The sequence below is a fragment of the Xiphophorus maculatus genome, chromosome 1, assembly GCF_002775205.1.
Source record: "Xiphophorus maculatus strain JP 163 A chromosome 1, X_maculatus-5.0-male, whole genome shotgun sequence".
Lineage (NCBI taxonomy): Eukaryota > Metazoa > Chordata > Actinopteri > Cyprinodontiformes > Poeciliidae > Xiphophorus > Xiphophorus maculatus.
The window spans coordinates 27,032,311-27,054,263 of NC_036443.1; the positions used below are offsets into that span (position 1 = coordinate 27,032,311).

Genomic DNA, 21,953 nt, shown 5'->3' on the forward strand with positions numbered 1-21,953 from the left:
CAGCTTTGAAAGCCAGAAGTAGAGCCTTCTGAACAACCAACAACAATGTCGCCAGACGTTTCTGGGTGGTAAGTTAACAACAAAACACTGTTTTTCAGCAGTCATTGTACAGCGTATACAGTGGTAAAACAAGCTGACCAAATGTGCTGGATCTCCACATGGGTTGCTAAGTAACCTGTGTCTATTATATGTGACTCGACATTTGGAAGGTTTTTGAAACAGCTTGTTTACCCGACACTAAAAAACATTAACTTATTGCCAAAAAAACAGCTAGGTGTGTTTTAAGCGCTTTGGCTGTTTTTAGGAGCAGTTGGGACAAAAAGGGAAGTGTAAAAATGTCCAAAATGATAATTCTGCATAATAGGTCCCTTTAATGCCTAATAATAGCCCTGAATGTTTTGAAGTAAATCCACCCACACACTGTCTTGCAGAGATGTGGCCTAAAGCCCACACCTAACAAGGAACTTTCCTGTTGGTGGTCTACTATGTTTGGTGAGGGAAGTCATTCATCTGCCCCAATCCAAAGATCAAGGTAATTTTAAACCAGCCTCAAAAAAGCCAGAGCTTTACTTCTTTAGCAGCACCCCAAAGGAGGAAAGAAGTGAGCACTCCTGATGGGAATTATCAGGATCAGACAGAGAAAAGGATTTAGGGACCCACTTTCTTCACGTAAAACCTTTTTTCTCATTGGCTCTTCCTCCTTTCAAACCTTTAAACTCATGATTCAAACACGTTCTGTCACCCTTAACAAAGGATCAAGAAGCCCGGCTTCTGCAAAGAAGTGGATTATCTAATAGAGCTTGTTTCACGAGAAGCATGAGAAAATGTGGAGGCTGGACCTCAAAACATTCACTTTATGAAAGCTTTTCTTAATTCAATTCAATTTAGCAGAACCATTAGAAATAGGAGTTTATGAGAACAAGTCCCCTGGGAAAAAAAATAACTTTTAAAAGCCTTTTGGCAGGAGTTAAAAATTTGCACAATAGGTTTCTTATTCTGTCTCAATTTGTTCGACTTATTTTGCAACATGTATAAAATCTCAGCTAGAAGAAGAAAGAAACTTGAGCAAGTCTGAGGGCAGACTTTGGACAAGCAAACAGAGAATGCAGGATGAAGATATGGTAATGAATGAGTGCTGAGGGAAAAGCTGTTGGATGGGAGATAAACACTGGTTCCCTCGTTACTTTTATCCAAGGTCAACACGGGGCTTAACAAAAGCTTCTTGAGCCATCGGAGCTGTCTTGCGTCATTTACAATTTTTATAGGCCCTTCTTTTATTGGCTGATCTCTCAATGCATGAGAAAATACACTTACAAGTTTACGACAGAGAGAGAAAACTTATGCAGTGCCATGAAAAGTATTCACACCCAGGATTTATTTTTTTTTTTTACATTGTAAGCATTTCTAAGGAGACATCAGTGCTGATAGTCTAAAATGAAAAGCAAATGACTCATGGATTTAAATGTTTTTTACAAGATCTTGCCAAGTATATTTGGACTTGTACTGGCACCACTTCCACTGACTGATTATTTCACTAATAGCATGGAACAAATGTCTTGTTAAAAGTGAAATAATCTGCTAATGGAACTAGTACCCTTTCATCAATATTAAGGAATTATAGACTTAAAACAAGCTCATACACCTTCCTGAAAATTTACTTGTGAGATAGTTTTGCCTTATTTCAAGTGCACTAAGACACTTACACTGGAAACTAGGTCAAAAGTACTTGGTAAGATTTTGTGTTTTTGCTGCAAACCTAAGAGACATGTACAATTTGGTATAAGAATGGCCCAGTCCAAGTCCAGACCTAAATACAACTTAGAACCAGCGGTCAGACGTGAAAAAGTTGGCTGAATAAGCCAATAAAAATGAACCAAAACTAGCATAATCCACAAGGTAAGCAATGTAGCTGCAGGGGGAGGTGTTTATACAAAGTAGTGACTCAGGAGGGTTGAATAGAGAAGCACACCTCACATTTCAGATTGCCATCTATAAAAAAAAATAAATAAAAAACATACATGATTTGCTTTCCTCTTCAAAGTTATCCACTGCTTTTTGTTGATCTGTTTCATAAAATCCAAATAACGTACACTGAAGTTAATGGGATTGAACATTTTTGTAAGTAACTGTGTTCTTCATTTTATCTGTTACATTAAATAACATTTTAATCTGCAGCAGAACCTTGCTGTTGGAATGAATCTCGCATGCATCCTGTTCTCACCCATAATGGTTTCTCCCCGTTTTAGGCTTCTCATCCTGTTTAACCCAAGATAAAACATATCAGTATGAGTCACACTGAAAGGCTATCACAATGTGTATTTGGTTAGTGACTGTATCAGCAATGCAACCTTCAATATATTAAATCACCAATTCATGGAATCTTCCTGTCTAGACTGTTTCCCTGCAGGGATGCCTCACCAGTCTATCTCACAGACAGAACAGCAGTCTGTCTTTTGGTCTCACCTGTGATGATTCACATGATTAACAAACAGGTAGCAACAAAGACAATTATCTCATTCAAAAAGCAGATTTATAAATATAGGTCATAGATTGAGTGCACATCTGGCTTCATGCCCCTCAGGGAGTAGATATGCAATGATCAGATCAGACAGCGGGTCAAGAGAGAAAAAAGAAACATAAAAAAGTACAAGGCAGTTCGGGTGATAAACGAGAATTTTGGAAAGCCTTACAGCCATCCCATTTTCCTGATGAACTTCTGGGAAGGAATTCCCCCAGACAGAACCACGCCTGCTGGATCTTATGCCTAGAGCGCCAGATAAAATCCCTAAGCTAAATTAAACACTTCCTTTACTCTACTTACTCTTCCTCCATGTGATCGTCTCAAAAATAACACACTGCAAACAGAGCTGAACAATACCTAGATGTTTATTCTATACCAGAACATATATTTGCTACATTGTTATTAATTTCAACCAACAGGAAATACAAAAGAAAGTAGTATAATATATTTATATCTACTACAGCTAAGTGCCCAAATGCTAAAATTAATGCAAGTATTTAGCTTTTAAACACTGAACTTCAGTGGATCGATAGATGAAAGCTAGATCCAATTAATTTTGACAAAACAAATAAAAATCTTGTGGTTGAGAGCTTCATTGCCAATGGGCTTTGTCCTTCATGCAGCAGAGCACATGAAATACACAATAACTCCTTGTTCTCAAGTCTCTGCCAGATTTAAATGTCAAGTGATGATGCAGAACTTTCTGGTGCAAGCTGAGGAGGAAGATGTTTCACGTCCCGCTTTGCGTAGCTTGACATACACTCAAGGGCACGTAACATTAAACGTCATTTTTCCATCTTAAAACTGAAGCTAAAAAAATACATTTTCTGACATTTCAGGCTGGATTACAGGGTATTTACTTTGGAGTTGCTAATTGCAAACAGAAACCCTGATATTTTTCTAATTGATTTATCAATCATAAAAGGCTTCAAAGAGTACAAACAGTCAGCAGCCGGGTGTAAAAGTTTGTATTTAATCTAAAATGACTTCTTAATGCTCATGTGGGCATGTGGAAATGTTTGTGGATGTAAAAATAAAGAAGCCTATTTTGGCAAAAAAAAAAAAAAAACTACTGGAAAGCTCTGAAGAATGTGAGGCCAATTTGATGTGGACTTTTTTTCCAAAGATTTGTTTACTCTAAGAATGTATTTATTTGGATTGCTTAAATTAATACCATATGATCACTGAAAAACAAACAAAAAAACAAGAAGAGCATCTGGTTTGATAAATCCAGAAAAAAAACAAAAAAACATTTGCTTTCTCACAAGTTCTTCCTCTAGTGGAAAATGGAGGCTGTAGTCTATGCGTAAAAAAACATCTTTTTTCACTCACTTATTAGAGATACAAGGTATTTGTAGAATGATCAGCTCTGAGTCAGTCAGCAAAAAATAAATAAATCTGAACTTTCTACATAAAGTGAATGAAAGGAATACCAGGTGTCGGTTTTCACACTATGTGAACGCCGACACTGAATGAAGACAACTGAAAGTGAACTAGTTTTAGTATTAGTGAGGTGTTTAGAAATTTAATTAGAGGGAGCAGAATGACATTGTAGCTTTATAAAAGGAAATTGTATTTTATACAAAATGATGAGACATTTCTGCAGTTAATCTACAAGACAGGAAAAGAGGAGAAAACACTACAGAGATACTAGAAGTACACACAGCACAGTAATTTTAGTCTCTTTCATTTGCCATAGTCATAGAATATACTGGATTTGGAAATGTCTGCAGCCTTTTGGAAATTTGCAGTAAGGTTTTGCATTCTAGCTAACTGCTAACACAAGGTCATAAATTAAAACAATTGTTCTCTCACACAGACAGCGTGAGTTCTCCACTGCCCCTGATATACATAATGACATCACAACAGGAAGTACTTAGAGCATATGTTGAATGATATTTTCTTAAATAATAATCAGCCAAAATCAGTATCAGAAGTTCAAAGTTTTACAAACAATATCAGCTATCGGACATAACCTTCTAATTTGAATATCTTTAAGATTAATTAATCATGTGAAAACTTCTGCTTCACAATAACCAACTACTAACCAATTAAAATAAAATACTCTGAATCAGTCACACTTAAAAAAGCAACCCCAAGAGCATTTGTTTACTGAGTGTTATAAAACAGTATGTTGACCTAGAAAGGAAGGCAACTGTTCGGATTTGTGCATGAATGCTGCATGTGATTCAAATAGATCCAAGAAGCTTACGACAATGTGCTCCTCTTTGTACAAGCTGCACGACGAAACAAAACATCAACATCTGACAGACATAAACAAAGTCTGGACGTACCTTTCTTTCAACAGCTGGCAGGCAGATTTCTTCACCTGTCCCCATAATTCAGAATGCAGGCCTTCATTTGGTAATTTGCTCACAACTACAAAGACATCTGTTTGCCCTGAGTTTATGCAATAATATAAGAAAGCAGGAGCAGGGGTGACCTGCCTATTCATTGAAAGCAGATGCAAGGGATCCATTTCCTTCTATAATAATAGGTAATTACAGGCAAGGGGAGCAGTGCATCTGTTTGAAAATCCACCAAGGTGTGGTGACAGGGCAAACCCTGCAGGTAACCCTGCTTTCGCAAACCCTGCGAAAGCCCAGTGAAACTAACCCCTGGCTACTCCATATGTATGACTCATCACTTTGCTGATGCACATGCCATCACAAGCCGGTTGACCTTTCAGAGGAGAAAAAAGTGGAAGGAAGGCAATTATTCAAGGGCGTTTTCACCAGAGAGGTAACATCCATCCAAATCAGTGACAGTTTAAAGCAGAAGCTGGGATGGTTCAGACCAATTATACTGGAAGGTTCTAGCAAAAAAGACGTTTATAGGAACAAACAGGCGACAAGCAAAGTATTTCTGATCAGAGGGTCACATTATGATGAGAAATGCAACACCCATCTGCAGGCTTTAGCATATAAAACATGTTCAATGGGACTTTTTAAAATAAATGTTATTGTCACTCACTGCTTTTCAGTTAGAATCCATTTCTTTACATGTTTCACATACAAATATGGAATAAGATTAGAGCCACTTGGAAAAAAAATAATTCTGACTTTAATCTCAGAATCCTGTTTTTTCTCAGGATTCAGACTTTGGCCCCAGAACTCTGATGTTAATCCAAGAATTGAGACTTTTTTCTCTTGAATTTCAACTTTCCTCAGACTTCTTTGAATTTGGCAACGTAACAGAAAAAAATCTGACATATTTCACCAGAAAGTTAGTTGCACAACTTTCTTCATCAACTCTTTTTTTTTTCCAGTGACCTTAATCCTCATTACTAATGCCAACTGTTCAGTTTGTCAGCAAAATAAACTACTTGCAGCAGATTTTAACTTCCACAGGAATATTTTTACACCAAGCACAAGACACAATGATCAAGTTCAAGAGTGCTGACATGCAGAATATAGTTTGTTTCCAATTACAGTAAAAAGAGCAATTTAGTGAATTACGATATCAAAAAGTGAAATGATTCCCCTTCAAAAAATGGAACTCTTTTATTATCAAATGCATTTTTCCACAAAGCAGTATATTGTCTGAGTTTATTTTAAGGATAATAGGTTATCTAAATTCTAATTGCAGTTGTTTTATAGCTGTCCATTGGATGATTATTAGTACCCTCCACAGTGAGGATAATCTTACTGTTCAGAGACTTTTGCAAATAAGTACATTTATGGAAAATTGAGTGGAAGGAAAATATGTTGCAGAAAAAGGTTCTCAAGCAAAAAAGATAAGCACAGCACTGAGGAGATTCAAACATTTGGGGAAGATTAACTGAGATTGGACTTTGCTTTGTGGTCAAACTCCCTCTTTTTAGATGGAAGCAAATAGTGGATTTCATTTAGAAATCAAGGTTTGAAGGATTGGAATCTAATCTGCTTGAGGTTCAGAGTGAAATTTCCCCAGTCAGTGATGATTTAGGGAGAAATCTAATTTGCTGGTGTTGGTCAAGTTGATGATGAGCCACCAGAACCAACAATGCAAAAGGCCGCTTTTCTAGCAGCCTAGATTAATGTACCAACTTAGAAGATGCACAGGCTCATCAGCTCTATGCTATTAATGCAGTAATTAATTGAGCTTTTATTAGCTGTAAGTCACAAGAATCACACATAATTGAAGTAAAATTGTACATGAATAAATCAGTATAACAAATGAGTTTTAAATTTTGAACTGAATTACTGAAATAGCTAAACATTTGGATGGGATGCACCTGTATTTTAACATTTAAGATCTTGTGAACTGTTCCAGTATGAGCTTAGAAAAACCTCCTCTCTACAAAACCTGCAGACACTCCACTCAAGGCCGATCAAGCCCTAATCTCAGCCCGTCTGGCTGGCCTGATCTAAAACACGAATCCGCATGAAAGAACAACTCTGCTCTCGCTCCCCTATTATCTCACACAAATCTTGTTTTCCATTATTCCTGCACTGAGAAAGCCCTGATGAAACACCAGTCTGGGGTTATTAATGCGCCCGCAGGCAAGACTGATGTCTGTGCCAGATGATCTGAGCGCAGTCTGATGTTTGTGCCAAACTGTACTCCCCCTCCACTACCCACTCCCACATCTTGAACCAGAGACTAAATCGTAATAGAGCCTTAGTGGGTGAGGCCTTCATCATCCTGTTGCAGCTGAAGGAGCATCCTCTGCAGATGAATAGTTAATGCACAGTTAGCTCAGACATGTCCTAAGTTCAAGGGAAGAACTGTTTAATTACCCCTTATCAAGCAATAATTGCATCACTTTGATGGAGGTTTAAGCATGAAAATCAGATGGAGAACTGGGGCCTTATTGTCTTTAAAGATCACAGACAACAGCGGAGAAAATAAAGGCTAACCTCCACTTTTATGAAAGCTTTGAGAAAACCTCCAATCACTTTTTCATAGAGCTGCTCTTCAGTTAAATCATAACATGTTTGTTGCAATCTAACCGCTCGTTTACATGCAACGACGTATTAGGGCCATCGTAGGTAGAAAAAAAGGAATAGTAAATTTCCAGCAAAAATAATTCAAAAATTTTGCTAAAAGAACATTTCTGAGTTCCAAAAGTCAACATTTGCAAGAATAATTCTGAAATTCTGAGATTAATCTCTAGATTTTGCTAGAAAAAATTACTTTAGAAACTCAGAAATATTCAAGTTTTTCTAGAAATTTTGCAAGACTAAGCTCAAAATTTATTAATGACCTTTTGAACTAAAAATTTTTAATTTTTTTTCTAGAAAATTCTGAACACAATTTCTGATAAGGAATACATGAGCACTTTACAATGAGGTGAAAGCTAATGATGTGGAAGCTAAGGGTCAGAAGCCCATGCGTGTTTGATGACATGGAATATATTGGCAGTTTTGAGGCAGCAGTCCTGTGTAAATGTTGCCTTAAAACTACAATTCTTCACCAAAGTGTTCATATCCTATGCATTTCAAGTTAATCGATCACTAATGTCCTTTAGGTGCTTCTGAATATGTCTACAGTATGTGCATGTGATTGACCGGCAACCTGTCCAGGGCATACCACTCACATATGCTACAATCTGGTTGAATATAAAAGCATACCACTATTTGGGGGTTTTATTCAGATGTTTATGTATCCGTGTTTAGCTTTAAGCATAGTCAGAAATCAACTTTACTTCTTGTTCTTCAAAGTACAGTTGTTGTTTCTTATTATAGGCATCAGTCAACCCTACACAGATTACTGGGTGTAGAAAATAAATGGACACATAGATTTTTCTGGATGGTTTCTATATCTGCAGATCTCTGATGAACGCTGCTACAGCATTCAAAAAGCCACACACAGGTTTCCTAGATGGAGGACTTGGATGACTTCTTATTCTGTGGAATCAACAGATGTTTTGGGTGGAGAGAAAATTACATACAACTGCTTTAGGCTAAAACCACACACATTCCCTTTGCCTCCCCAGCTGTATTTCAAGCCCAAACTTCAGCCTGAAATGTCTTGCCAGGTACAAACGGACAAGCTTCTGGGTGCATGATGGGTGTCAATCCGCATTAGGTAACGTAACAATTAAGAAGCCTCTTTGATTTTTTAATTGCTGCCAGCCAATAAACTCAATGAACCAAGATGAAATCATAAGGATGTACTTCATCACTAAGATCTCCCCGGGGTGGTGATCTGGAACAACTTCAAGAGAAGTGTATTCGAAAATAATCAGTGAGTTCAGTTTTAATGGTTTCCAGCTACAAGTTGGAATATTAATCAAGAGCAATGCAAAAACCTTAGACAGATTCGCATATTACAAAAAGCTTGATTCATTCAGACCTGTATCTTTTCATGAAGAAGTGATAGATACCATCACGTCCATTTTCATATCCATTTCCTCTATGAGGTTACTGACTCATTTTATGTCTTTTAACCAACAAAATTTAGATTTTAGTTGTATAGTCAATAAATCAAAAATAAATAAGATTCAGCTGAATCCCAACCATTTTCTGTCTAAATAATAGCAAAATTAAGTTATTTCTGACTTTATATCTCATGACGGTTGTGTATAAATCCCATTATGTCAACGTTATTATATTTATGTACACACAAAGACATACAGTTAGGAAGGATCTTATCATCTCAGTAGGATTTTAATACCAAGTATGATCGGTCATACTTGAAAGCTTTTCACTTGAATCTGAATCAGACATGATGTGTGTTAATGCCAGGCCTGAACAAGTCCTGAAAGACTCAAAGAAGATTCAACATGTTGAATCAACTAGAAAACAAACACTGCAGACAGACACTGAAAAGACACAAGAGAAAAATGTTCAGACACCTGAGAGATTTGTAATGTCTGTTGTTGGGTTAGTATATCAGGATCTTAAATAATCCTGATTTACTGTCTTTAAGGTTTTTACAGGAGCAGAGGCCTGGGGAGGTAATAGGAGAGAATGTACTATAGCATGTTTCCATTACACTATCCTATACCTTTATCCCTCAGAACTTGGTTTCCCTGAACCTTTACTCTCCCCATACGTGTTTGATGTTTGAATTTTCAATATAGGAATTGCTTACTACAATGAGACAATCACCCAACTCATTCCTCACTTGTAGTTTTCTGAGGGAGAGAGAGAAAAAAAAAACATCCCATTACAGAAATGTATCCCTTACAGGGGAAATTTTGAACTTTCTTAACCCCTTATATCAGTGATTGCATTGATGATAGTTTTCTGGGTAATCATCGACCTTTAAAAAGATAAAAATACCGATTCCAATTTTGTCCGGTACCAGTTTTTTTTTGTCTGTAAAGTTTAAACTTTCCAAACCTTTGTGCAGATAGATAAGAACGGTATCAATCAATCTGTGATCACCCAAAATTAGGGAAATTAAGGCCAATTTATTGGTGCACCCCTCATAAGCATATCTTGCGTAACAGAAACAGCCACCTTCCTGTGTTACCTAAACAGAGTAGACTCTTACCTCAACTGAGATTTCCAAAATGCTACCAGTGTTGCCAAAAACAACACATTTCATGATAGACAGGCTGAAAGCTCAAAAGTATAAAAAAAGAATGCCTTTTCCATACGGTGTTCAACCTTCCTGTTATCTGCTTCAGGTCTCACCAGCTGAATGAATGCAGACATGTCTTCAGAAAGTACAATACAGTTTCCATTTTAATTATTTCTTACATTCATGTTCTTCCTCTGAATTCATCTTTAAGCATCACTGGTAGCTAATTTGGTGAGTTTTGTTTTTAAATTTCCTGATTGGAAAAAAATATTTTTCCAAATGATAAGTCACAAGAAGGGAAAATCATTCAGTTTCAGTCAAAATCAAATATTTTACTGCTTACTGCCTTTTGCAAAGTCACGCCATTCTCCACTAACTTTCTCTCCACCCCAAAGGTTCAGGAACTACCTTCCTACTAAATGTCTGAGCCGTCTTCTAAGCTGTTAATCTTTTTTTGCCCTGGTAGATGAAGTGGAAATTCAGGCAGCCCCCAAAAACTACTCTGGCTCCTGCAAAAACCTTTCTGAAGTGGAAATACACATTTAAGTAAAACATTTACATTGCCTGACTTAACAGAGAGCACAAGGGTTGAAATCTCTAAGTTGGAATTTAAAGGAAAATGTTTTTTAAAAAATACATTTTTCAGACAGCCACATTTGACAGTTGCCTGTGTTTTGTCAAACATCAACTACAGTGTTTCAGTAATAACCAACAATTTCCCCCTCCTCAAAATCACTCATTTGATTTGTTGTTATAGGAAACTGGTAGCAGGGAGCTTAACAAGTCAAAATGATGGTAGCTGCAGTCAACAACTAGGTTGCTTAGTTACAGAAAGATCCTTTATTTTTCCATCAAAATAAATCCTCCCTATAATTCATTCTGATTAGCTGCAACAAACTTTTAATTTGCAGAATTGCACAGACAGGCAAGTTCTCTGCTTTATTCTTACAGCCACATAGCTCTGACTAAAGAAGTATTCGGTTTTTGCTTTGTCAATCAAAGAGTTATTCCATGACAGAACAGTTGGAGAAAAATGGCAGGGAATGTCCATCTTCCACAGAGCCAAACCTGAAAGGAAATAAAAGCTTCTAGCTTAGCAGCTCCACTTGGCTCAAACACGCTCCGATGGAAATTCAAATGTCATATTCTGAAAGAGGAAAAATAGGAACAACAAGGGCTTGTGCTTTGGTATAATTAAGTCCAAGGGAATTCATTAATCTTTACTTTAAGTGCACGACGTGCCAAGTTATGGAAACTTGTCAAAGCTTCTTAACAGCTTTGCAGCTACACTCTGTGACCCACTGCCAGGCACTCCAAGTGAAGTACATTTAACGAAGCAAACAGGGGAAAAAATTTGGAAGTGCCTCTGTGGCTTAACTGTACCTCACATAGGTTCAAGACTGAGAAGGAAAAAATTAAGAAATGACTTGCTGAGACATACATTAACAGGAACCACCACAAAGAGTGAGATCTATGAGGATTTTAAATATGAACACAAGAGGAAAACTAATTTAAATTGGGATAAAATAGGTGGGGGCTGAAAAACAACCAACCTGAGTTATTTCTTTCAACATATGTCGAACAGGACATCTGAAGTGTGCACAGGAAAGCCTGAATAAACTTTGCTGTGGGGGAAATGAGGTCGTCTTGTCCTGCAGAAAATTCCAGGTTTCATTTCCCGAGTAGGGCTGTGACTGAGCAACGGGCAGAAGGTTCAGACCATCAGCGACCAATGCATCAGAACTACGCTTTGTTGCTCCTCCTTTCAACCACTGACCAGTTTATTTTGAAAAAAAAAATCAAAAAATAGATAGAGTTGAGGTAAAAACAACAGAGAATATTCCTTAGAGACCAGGAGCTTCACCAAGTGTGTGTTTTGTCTCGTGGGACAGCAGCTGACATGATAACACAGACCAGACCGTTGCAGCTCTCTGCAGTGCTTTGGCTGGCTCACAATAAGGGCAAAGCCGAGCCTTAGCATTGAGGATCCAAACCCGGTAAACCAGAGGTATTATGGCACATACTTTACATGCAGCTTCAAAGGCGAATGCCCTGTGTGCAGAAATGATATCGTGAGATCTTTGGAAAGCAGCTGACAGGTTTGTCCCTTTAAGATTCCTGCACAGAGCAGACACACTGGAAGGGAAGTCTGAGTCTGTCTAAAGATTTAAAAACTAAAAAGTTATGGGTTCAGAATCTGCTTGTCCAAAAGTCGTCTTCCAGTGCAAACAGACGGAAGGTGTGCTGTTATATTTCTGTCATCCTCCTGGATCACAGGCTTTCTACAATATCCAGGCTTTGCCTCATCTTTATCCTTCCATGACGTGACTCCAGCCTCCGTCGCACCAGTTTTAAAATGTTATTCTTTTTTCATGTTTTAGCTTTCACAGCTAACCTCCTCGCTTCTGCCGATGACTGCTGTGACTCCATCATAAAAATTTACAACATTAAAAAAAGAAGATGAAAAATGTAGACATTCTACTTTGCTTAGTTGTAGCAATACTAAATTTACAGACAATTTAAGTGATTTTATCGGGTTATAAAATAAGTAAAGCAGGACAGTTTCTACTGAAGTCAGGCTATATACTGTATGTATAGTAAATTTCAGCAACAAGGCAGTTCGAAGTGCTGTAACTCATAATACAGTAACCAATTATTAAAAAAAGCAGAAACATTACATTTCATCAAAAATTGCCATCAAAATACTCTAGAATAATAATCATCAAATATACATCAAGAGTACTCATCACTGTTCCAGTTGTTATGAATCAAATGTAACTCTACACAGGTAGTATTTCTATGTTTGCTTCTGGTTCCGGAATGCAGAATGGACCAGAACCAGAACACCTACTGAGTGGGCTGATAACACATCTTCAGTGTTTTTTAATGCTAAGCTATTCAGTGATTTATAAATTAACAGAAGCATTTTAAAGTCTATTCTCTGAGGTACATAGAGTCGCCATAAAGACTTTAAAACTGGGGTCATGTGCTCTATTTTCCTAGTTTTAGTGAAAATGCAAGCAACACCAGACTGACATTTTAGTGAGACCTGTGAAGACACTGTTCAGTAACTTATTAGACTAAAGACAACTATTTTTGATTAAATAGTGTAATTATACGTTTTCACAATGTCGTGCTGCTTTACTGGTCAGCGATTGACATCTGAGGTTTTCCTTTGTTCGTTCACTGCATCAAAACCGAAAATATCGTTTTTATTTTAAGTTCCTAAAAACATTAACAATGCATTTGCTTGCACCTTTTCAAAATCAGATAAATGTTAGGAACAGATGCTCTGGTCTTGTAATCCGCTGGTTTCAAAATGACTATCAATTAATCTAGAACACTTCTTTTCCTTCTATAGTTGATGTTTGAATCAATGGTTTTTAAAACCCAAATACAGATAGGATAATCCAGACCAAAAAAGAAACAAAAAGTAAAAACAAGGAAGACAGTGGCTCATATGTTTTTATGTACAAAAGTTTGATCTCATTCTAAGCTCATCAGTCAGGCTTTTACAGCCTGATACCAATTTCTGGTTGTAATTTAAGTTTCAACCCTTGATCTGTTCCGATTTATATTACAGTGTTTGGACTGACTCATAAAATTCTAAATAATGATTCCTGATTAAACCAAAATAAATATCTATCACCTCAGCTGACTTTATTCATTGGGGTAATGAAAGCAATAATAGCGGACTGTAAGAGCAGATTATAGAAAATTTATTGTAATCATCAGTTGTAAAAATTGAACAAAACATCCTCTTTTGGAGTAGGAAAAACTTATGATTGACGCAAATTGTCCAGTGACATAACAATTTAAGGTTTCATGTTTGAAAAGTTGTGTATGAAACACCCAAAACTGCTAATGTCAAAACGACCAGGACTCCTTAGCACATAAAAAACTCATTTATGTAGGACTTTCATTCAGCAGTTGATTGTAGATTTATTGGGTCTGATACTATTTAAAATAAAAAAATATGATTAATATGATTTCTAGTCTTGGTTTAAAACAAACTCTGGGGTTTGAAACATCAACTGGGTTCGGCTTTTCCTTCAGCTGGTGTCCAAAAGAAAAAAGCACTAAATTGTCAAAGTATCCAGTAAACGGGGTACTGAGCAGCAGCAGGCTTGTGTTACTTTTGCCAAACTGAGTCCTGAATCAAAGAAAGGCAAACTCAGAGAGGAAGCCAGTGCTTGCTCTGTATTTACTGTTCACTGAGTCATTCACACCCTGCGGCCAGCAGAACTAAACACACCGGCCTCCCTCTGTGAAACATCAAGGCTCCAGCAGCATCTTTGTTAAGGTTGTCTCTTCTTTCAGCGAGTCCTGCAGAGGTGGATGTTGCTTTTTTTCTGTTTTACAGGTAAAGACTTGCTGTGCAGTGAGGGGATGTGCACTGCAACAAACTTCGGAGATTATCAATGCTGATAAAACACCAAGATAAAATATCATTTGTCCTGTTTAGATGAGTAAAACCAGAGTAGAAACAGAAAGAACTGACCCTAAGTGTCCCAGAAAAGACTTCCTTTCTGTTCTCGACACAAAAAACCACGTTCGGAGAAAAGGCCAGCAACCCCCATGAGAGTGGATGTATTCGGTGGGAGGGAGCTTACAAGACAAAGATTCTGCTTCTTAAATGAAAAACACCAGAAGTGACTCCACATCAATGCTTCCAAACAATGATTGACTCAATAGGGCAGAGAGGAGATTGAGCACCAACAATGGAGAAGCGCAATGCAGTTAACATTTCAATGACTCTCAAAGACTGTTTAAAGTGAAGGAAAAGTTGGATATTTTTGTTCTTTTCATGAAGCGGAAGGATTCTTGTTAGGCTTAAAGATCTCCAGATAAAGACTGTTGGTTATTTCTAAACATTTAACTTGCGTTACACTGATCAAACTTTAGTCTCTGATTTCTTATCTCCATGTTTCATAGTGGTCTGACCTGGCAATGTGTTGCTGTTCTTATTCTCTCCATTATGGTAAGGTTATGCTCTCTCTTGCAGCCTTAATGAACCTCAATTATCTCAATATGTCATAGAAAATACTCTTTTCTTTTCAGTAGTCTTTGTGCATTTTTTAATTTTATACCTAACAGATTCTTAAATTAGCAAACTTGAAGTCTTCTTCCCCGAGTAACAGCTTCCCTTCTGAAGAGATGTACACTTAGAGAAAATGATTCGCAATTCCCCAACCAGCCCGTTACTGGTCCCAGCCATTCAAACTAAAAATGAGTCATCCTCTCTGTAAACTCTACTACCAACATCCCAAAAAATGAACAGATCCTGTTGAACTAATGAATTGTAAAAACACTGAGGTTGGTCTTTGTAACCAAGCTTGATGAGTAATTTTTTTCTGTATGCTGCTGGGTTTTATTGCCTGGTGACAGTAATGGGTCATTAAGACAGCCCATGACCTTCCTGTGAGCCACTGGTTTTATTGCACCTGTGGCTCCATAACTCCAGAACAAAAAAATGCGTTTTTGTAGATGAAATTTAATTATAAATTTTTTTTTATGTGTAAAAGAACTGTGTCCATGAGCACCTTTCAACAAATTTATTTACCTATTTTTTTAAGTTATATCATCAGAGTAAAGTTTGGTTTTGACAGCAACAAAGTTTCTTTCTGCATTTGTCGCCCTCTTCATCCACAGGCAGACTTTAAATGAGCATTATCCTACCGGAATGACTCAACTTATAATAACCTATAACCCAGACTGCATTTGTGTGCGTCAAATATGCACAAACATCAATCAGATGGTAAAATTCAAGCAGGAAAATGAACAATTTTGTACCAGTTAAAACTTCTAATTGCTGTTGGTACCTTTTGCTTAAGCTTCCCAGTGTGAGAGTGGTATCCATAATGGCTTGAGGGGTCACAAGAGTGAAATTCTGGCTCAAACATGCAAATCCAATAGCTTAGAATATTTATTACCAAAAACACTTGATCCGCTCCATTTTGCTATGTCAATAAGCCCAGATAAAAAATTTAAAAAAAATTAACTTTTTTCTTCAGTTTGATTTTTAAAAAAATTCAATTTAGTGACATCCTGCAGCAGTTCATTTCCCAGCACAGTTGTTTTCTATCAGTGTACATTTGCAAGTAAAACAAAACATAAGCAGCTTCTTTAAATCTATAAAGACACTAGATCCAAACAAATGAGATAAAAAGCAGCAGCATTGTTGGCTCTGCATTTTGAACCTTTTAGTACCTCTCTTGTCTCCCTTAAGTGGAGTTTGGGTGAAATTATTTGACATTTTCTCCTACATCTTGTTTGGAGGTCCACTGAACACGGCATTCCATCCAAGTGAAAATACGACAGCTTAATGAGCTAATAATGCCCTCCCTCCTTTAAAGGAAGATTTACTTTAAACTGTGCTCCATAAAAAGCTTTGAAGACATAATTAGGGAATTGCCAGACAAAAGAGACAGGCTGATCTGATGACGATACATTTATGGGAGTCTGTGTTTTGAAACAACAGCACATGAGCCTTTCAAAGGCAGAAATGTGGAAGGAAAGAGTAAGACTCTAGTTACAACAGGCCGTCCTCAGTATGTGTGCTCATGTCAGCACATGCTGGGCAGTCTGCTGATGTACCAGCCGGGGTGCAGCTGTGTTTGGAGTTGGCTCTTCAGTCCGACACGGATGCGAAGTTGGCATGAAAGCACAGCAAAGTACTTTATGTGTGGTGTGTGTGTGTGTGTGTGTGTGTGTGTGTAAAGGTGAGTCATAAAGGAAAGATCAGGTACCAAACTGAAGCAGATTTACTCTTCTTTAAGGCGTTAAAGGATCTGTACACATTAGTGTAAATTAATGATTTGTTCTGCACGGTGTATAAATTTAGGATATCCTCATAACAGCACCCACTGGATATTGGTGTGTAAAAAGCCTTCAAATATAATCTGATTGTATTACAGTAGTAATTTCTTATAATGAAAAAAGAGAAAAATCAATTCTTTAGTTTAAGTAAAAAAAAAAGTTTTTTTTTAAATTATTTTATTCACTAGAATAATCCCATAACTTATGAAAAGAATGTAGCTATATTGCTTACATTTGGCATGAGCCAGTTGCTAGTATGGTGGTACGGCAAGATTATATAAAAATTATGGTTTAAACATAAAATTTTTCTGTCATACAGATCCTGTGGTTTAATGTTCATTCATTGCGGGGTCAGAGAAAGTCCCGCAGTTACCAGAGTTTTTCCAGTTGTGTGACGCATCAAGTAGCATATTTATCCACCCACCTTGCCTTTTTTTGCTCCATACTTTTGGTCTGCTAGCTGAAAGAAGGCTCCTAAAACTTGCAAAAAAGGCAACTACAAGTGGAAATAGTTCCAGGTGTGAACAACAGAGTCAGTGTGTGAAAACTAAAGGAGTGTCAGTTATCCTTCTGACTGAGGTAGCAGTGCTTTAAAGGCTCTTTTAAATTAAGTTGACATTGCTTTTATTTAATTGTTTTGTTAGGTCTGTGTATCAAAACCTAAGTAACAAAAGCAAACTGCAAAATCCACTACCACTGGTGTAGTGGATGATTGCTTTTTACGTATTTTTTTTAAACATGTTTTATAAATACTGTGATAATGTGAAACAGAGATTAAGATTATCTCAGACAGGGAAAATTGGCAAACTAAAAACACAAACACTCCACTTAAATAAAAGCAGACGCTTCAAAGGGGCATAGGCAAACTAATAGCTACTTTTGCCAGACAGATTCTGAGCAAGAAATACCAACATGTTGAATTTGTGTGACTCCAGGTAGGATTTCTCAGGAGTAGCAATGTTGCCAGATGTGCTAACTACACGGTCTGTGAGTGTGGATCATTATGCTTTTACCTTTTCTTATTTTCTTTGTCAGCTAAACACCAAAGTGATTGAGTGAGGTCGTAGTTTTTTTTCACAGCTGGGAAAACTGCACCAGATGATTAAGTTTTAGGTGGAGAGGCATGTTTTTTGTATTGTTGTGTTTAGTTTCTATTGTTTTACAACAAATGCAACATACCGCCTCGCACAGGTTAAGGTTCACAACGGTGATTCAGTTTGAATCCAAAGTGCATGCTGCAGCTGTTGCATTTGGCTTTAAAACTAATTACATCTCAACTAGAGCTTTTCTGGCTTGCTACACCTCACAGAACTCCCATCCTACACTTTGTGATACAAGACCATGTATCTAGCAAGTAACTGGTGCGAGAGTTCACTTCTCCTCACTCTAAGGAAATGAGTCAAAACCGATGTACCCGAAAGAAGCCTTTTGTCGTCCAGTCTGAAGAGAGAGAGACACAAGCTCAATTTAATTATCAAGCGATTGGTGGAATTATTGCTTATCCCTGGTGTAGAAATATGGCCAATTTTCACACAACTTCGCCCTAGAGGACAAAAACTGAGAAGGAAGCTGCAATACAGCAGGAAAGGCTAAAGTGAGTACTGAATTCCATTAGAAAACAAAAAATTCATAGGTGACCTGGTGAAAGACTGGAATTTTGCAAGAGTCCGCTTATGGTTGTGGCAATTTGACATATTTCTGAGGTTGAAATCATAGTGTGTTGTCCTTCGGATGGTGATTTATTTCCGTACTTACTATAAAAGTAAGACAAGTAATAAAAGCAAACAAAAGAGGAAGGCACTACTGCACAACAGAGTGGTTGGTTTTGTGAACTGCAACATGTGCTTCTACTTAACCTTTGTACAGTGGAGTCAAGAGAAAATCAACACAAATGTCTAAATATTAGAGGTTTAAAATATTTTCTGAAGAAATTAGTTTACTCCCAAAGTGGTAAAAGGTCCACTTTGGGAGGGAACTAAAGCAGGTCTAACCCTACTTCTAAGATATTAATTAAGTGCATATTAGCTCTAGTGAAACAAGGAGCTATTTCTTGGACCACCAAGCATTTTTTTAGATTTTTTCTCCCTGAATTTCTGTCAGACATCTGACATAGAAAGTGAATTTGTAAGTAGATTTAAAACAGAACAACATTAATGACTGTAGAGACGTGTTCACAGTGAAAAGTTCAGGAAACAGCATGGTCACAGTCAGTCTCGCCAGAGTAATAATTCATGAGAAAACTTAACTGAACTGTGAAAAATGGTCAGGCTCACACTCCTCACCCCCGACCTCTGTACCGGCACCTCACTGCAGAGTCAACAGCCTGCGCTCCATATGTACAGATGTGCTTAAAGAAAGCCGAGTCAGTTTAACAGTGTTGCTCTATCAGCTAAGATGGCCACTCTATGTTTCAACCCTGCAATGTTTACCAAAGCCAGTAATTATGTGAGTAGGTCTTGAGGAGGAGGATCTTCCTCTGTTCAAACTGTGGAGAGGAGTTAGTATTTGCCAAGCTGTGCTTTGCTGCTCCATCCACTCACATCAACTCTGAATAGTAATTAAAGCGGTGTGGCACCTTGATCAGAGGCATGGAAAGACCAACCATCCCATCGCAGACTAAATAAATCAAACTGTTGCTGCACAAGATCCATCAAAGAGATTAGAGATTCAATTACATCCAGTAGAGTCAATGACAAAAACTACTCTGTAGAAATCCACGCCAATTTCAGTCCATCCCCAATGAAGTCAAGGGTTCCTTGTGGAACCATCTGTAGCAGGAGTCTACAACCTGAGGTTCTAGAGCCCCAAGTGGACCTTTAAGCCTTCCACAATAGCTTTTTATATATTTGGATAAAAATTAACTAATATTTTAGATGTAGATATAACACCAAATGCTTTTTCAGATTAGTTTTTCAGATGATCTGAGCAGGTTATGACATTCACATTAACATTGTTGCCTTTTATTATCCAGATTCACATAAAGGACAATCATTGCAGATACCTATTTACACCCTAGATGCCACTACAGACAAAATCTGCTTCGACTCAAGGTCGAAGCACCAATGTTTCAGCCGATGACCAAAGTCAGCTGATTTTTAACTTGACAAGCCCTGAAAACTCAGATAATTTTCCAAGCAGAGACCACACCATGAGCAAACACAACCAGGTCATAGTAACAACAGTCTTTGATGTGAATGCCGTTGCTAAGCAACAAACACATAAAGTTTGACATTTCAGTACCAGTTAGGTGTTTAAAATGAAGTTAAAAGAAGCACACAGATGTATAAAGTTATTAAACGGGACCTATTCTGCAAAATTCACATTTTGCACATTTTTGTACTTCAGTTTGGAGCTCTACTTCTTAATGCACTTAAAAAAAACAAAACAGCCATATTTTGGCAACAAGATCATGGCTTTTCGTATCTGGAAAAAGAGCCGTTTCAAAATCCTTTGGAATGTAACATCACAAATCAGCAGGTAATTCCCCTCAACTAGCAATCCCAGCTCGTCACCTAGTAACCCTAGTTGAGTTCCATGATGTTTGGTTAGCTGGTTTTACTGTGCACACACTGTACAATGGCTGAGAATGAGACTTTCAGTAAATAACTGGAAGGCTGAAGAGGTTGGCAACCTCTGTCTGTCATGAAATATTCTGGATGTTTTATGTTGGGAGTCTTTGGATATCTAACTGGAGGAAATTCTCCACAGAATACTAACAGAGGCTAGTGTTTAATAAACATTAGTCCAGATAACCATGACAATGGCCAACATAAGATGCTACCGATAGCTTAAAATGTCATCTCACCATAACTTTGCTGGCACATCATAGCTTAGTCACAAAATTCAGATTGATTCAGGTTTCTATCCAGCAAGTGGAAGCAGAAGAAGAAGAAAGAAGAACAATGAAAATAAATTCCTCATAAAAACCAGCATAACAGCTTGATAAGTGCGACTTATTGCACTACAGGCCGATACAACTTAACACCCTCATACACATCAGATTTACTTTTGTCCCACGGCAGTATTTTGTGAGACCTAAAAGAGCAAGCTAAAAAGCCTGATCTAGTTTTAACTTCATCTGCAAGTGCTGCAGAGTGGTTCGCAGTTAAGACTCTGGAACCTTATTTGATGTGGAGCTCGCACCCACTGGGACTTTGCATTGAGTCAGACTGTATTGAGCTGATACGCATGACCGTGACATTCCAGCAGAGAGAAAGAGGAGGGCCCTGTAGTAACACCGGTACATGTGCCTAATTGAATCAAGAGGCAGTCAGTCTGCTGTAGTTCAAAGTCCTAATGCAAGAAACAGATGCTTGCGGTTCCAGCTAATTCAATTATGCTACTATTGTTGACCAAGCTGTTAATCACAGCTGTGGTACCCTCCACTGTCAGCACACAGCACATGAGGATAGACTTGTGGAGATTGGGGAATCTGAGTGGTCCGATGACATATTGGAGGATACATAGCTTGAAGCTGAGCGTTTCATTTGTGCAGGTAAACTGGGGCACTTACTGTACATGCATCCCACTGTACCCTCTCAACTCTGGACATACCAGTGGCTTAATGCTCTGGATCAGGAATGTGGAAGATTTATGTATGCTTGCCACCAAGATGGCATCAGATCATTGAGAAAAGCTTCACTTCAGATCAAATCGATGCAGAGGTGACACGGTCACCGCCTCATGACAGCTTTTTTTATTAGAGGGCATAAAGGTGAGAGAGCAGACAGAGGGGGTTTGCAAAGAGTGGGGGGAAGGCTATTCTCAACTGCAAGGCGATGGTCATATGCTATATGATTCATACAACAGATATAGAGGAGTGAAGACAGCAGGGTTCTTAGACTGTAATGTCAGCGATTTGTCAAGAATAAGTCACTCCACAGTGCATAGGCGGCCTACTGGAAGTGAAACTATATGTGTATATTTTGATCCATTAGTACTTTCAGTAATTAAAAATGAAGCAAAAAATGATTCACTCTAGCAGTTGCTCGTTTGGCAAGTTTACATTTAAATCAGATTTATTTGCTCCAGCTTGTGCAAGACATTTATGATTAGATTAATGAATTAAGAAGATGTATCAATAAAACATAGATTAAAGATGCGCAGGTTGGGAGGAGGAATAATTTGTAAGAAATTGCAGGAGGTATTTAATGAAACA

General features: G+C 37.7%; 1 protein-coding gene across 1 annotated transcript in view; it reads right to left on the reverse strand.

The window, feature by feature from the left end:
- hspg2 (heparan sulfate proteoglycan 2) overlaps positions 1-21,953 on the reverse strand; it is a 153,312-nt gene that overhangs the window by 129,921 nt on the left and 1,438 nt on the right. The gene's annotated exons all lie outside the window — the stretch shown is intronic.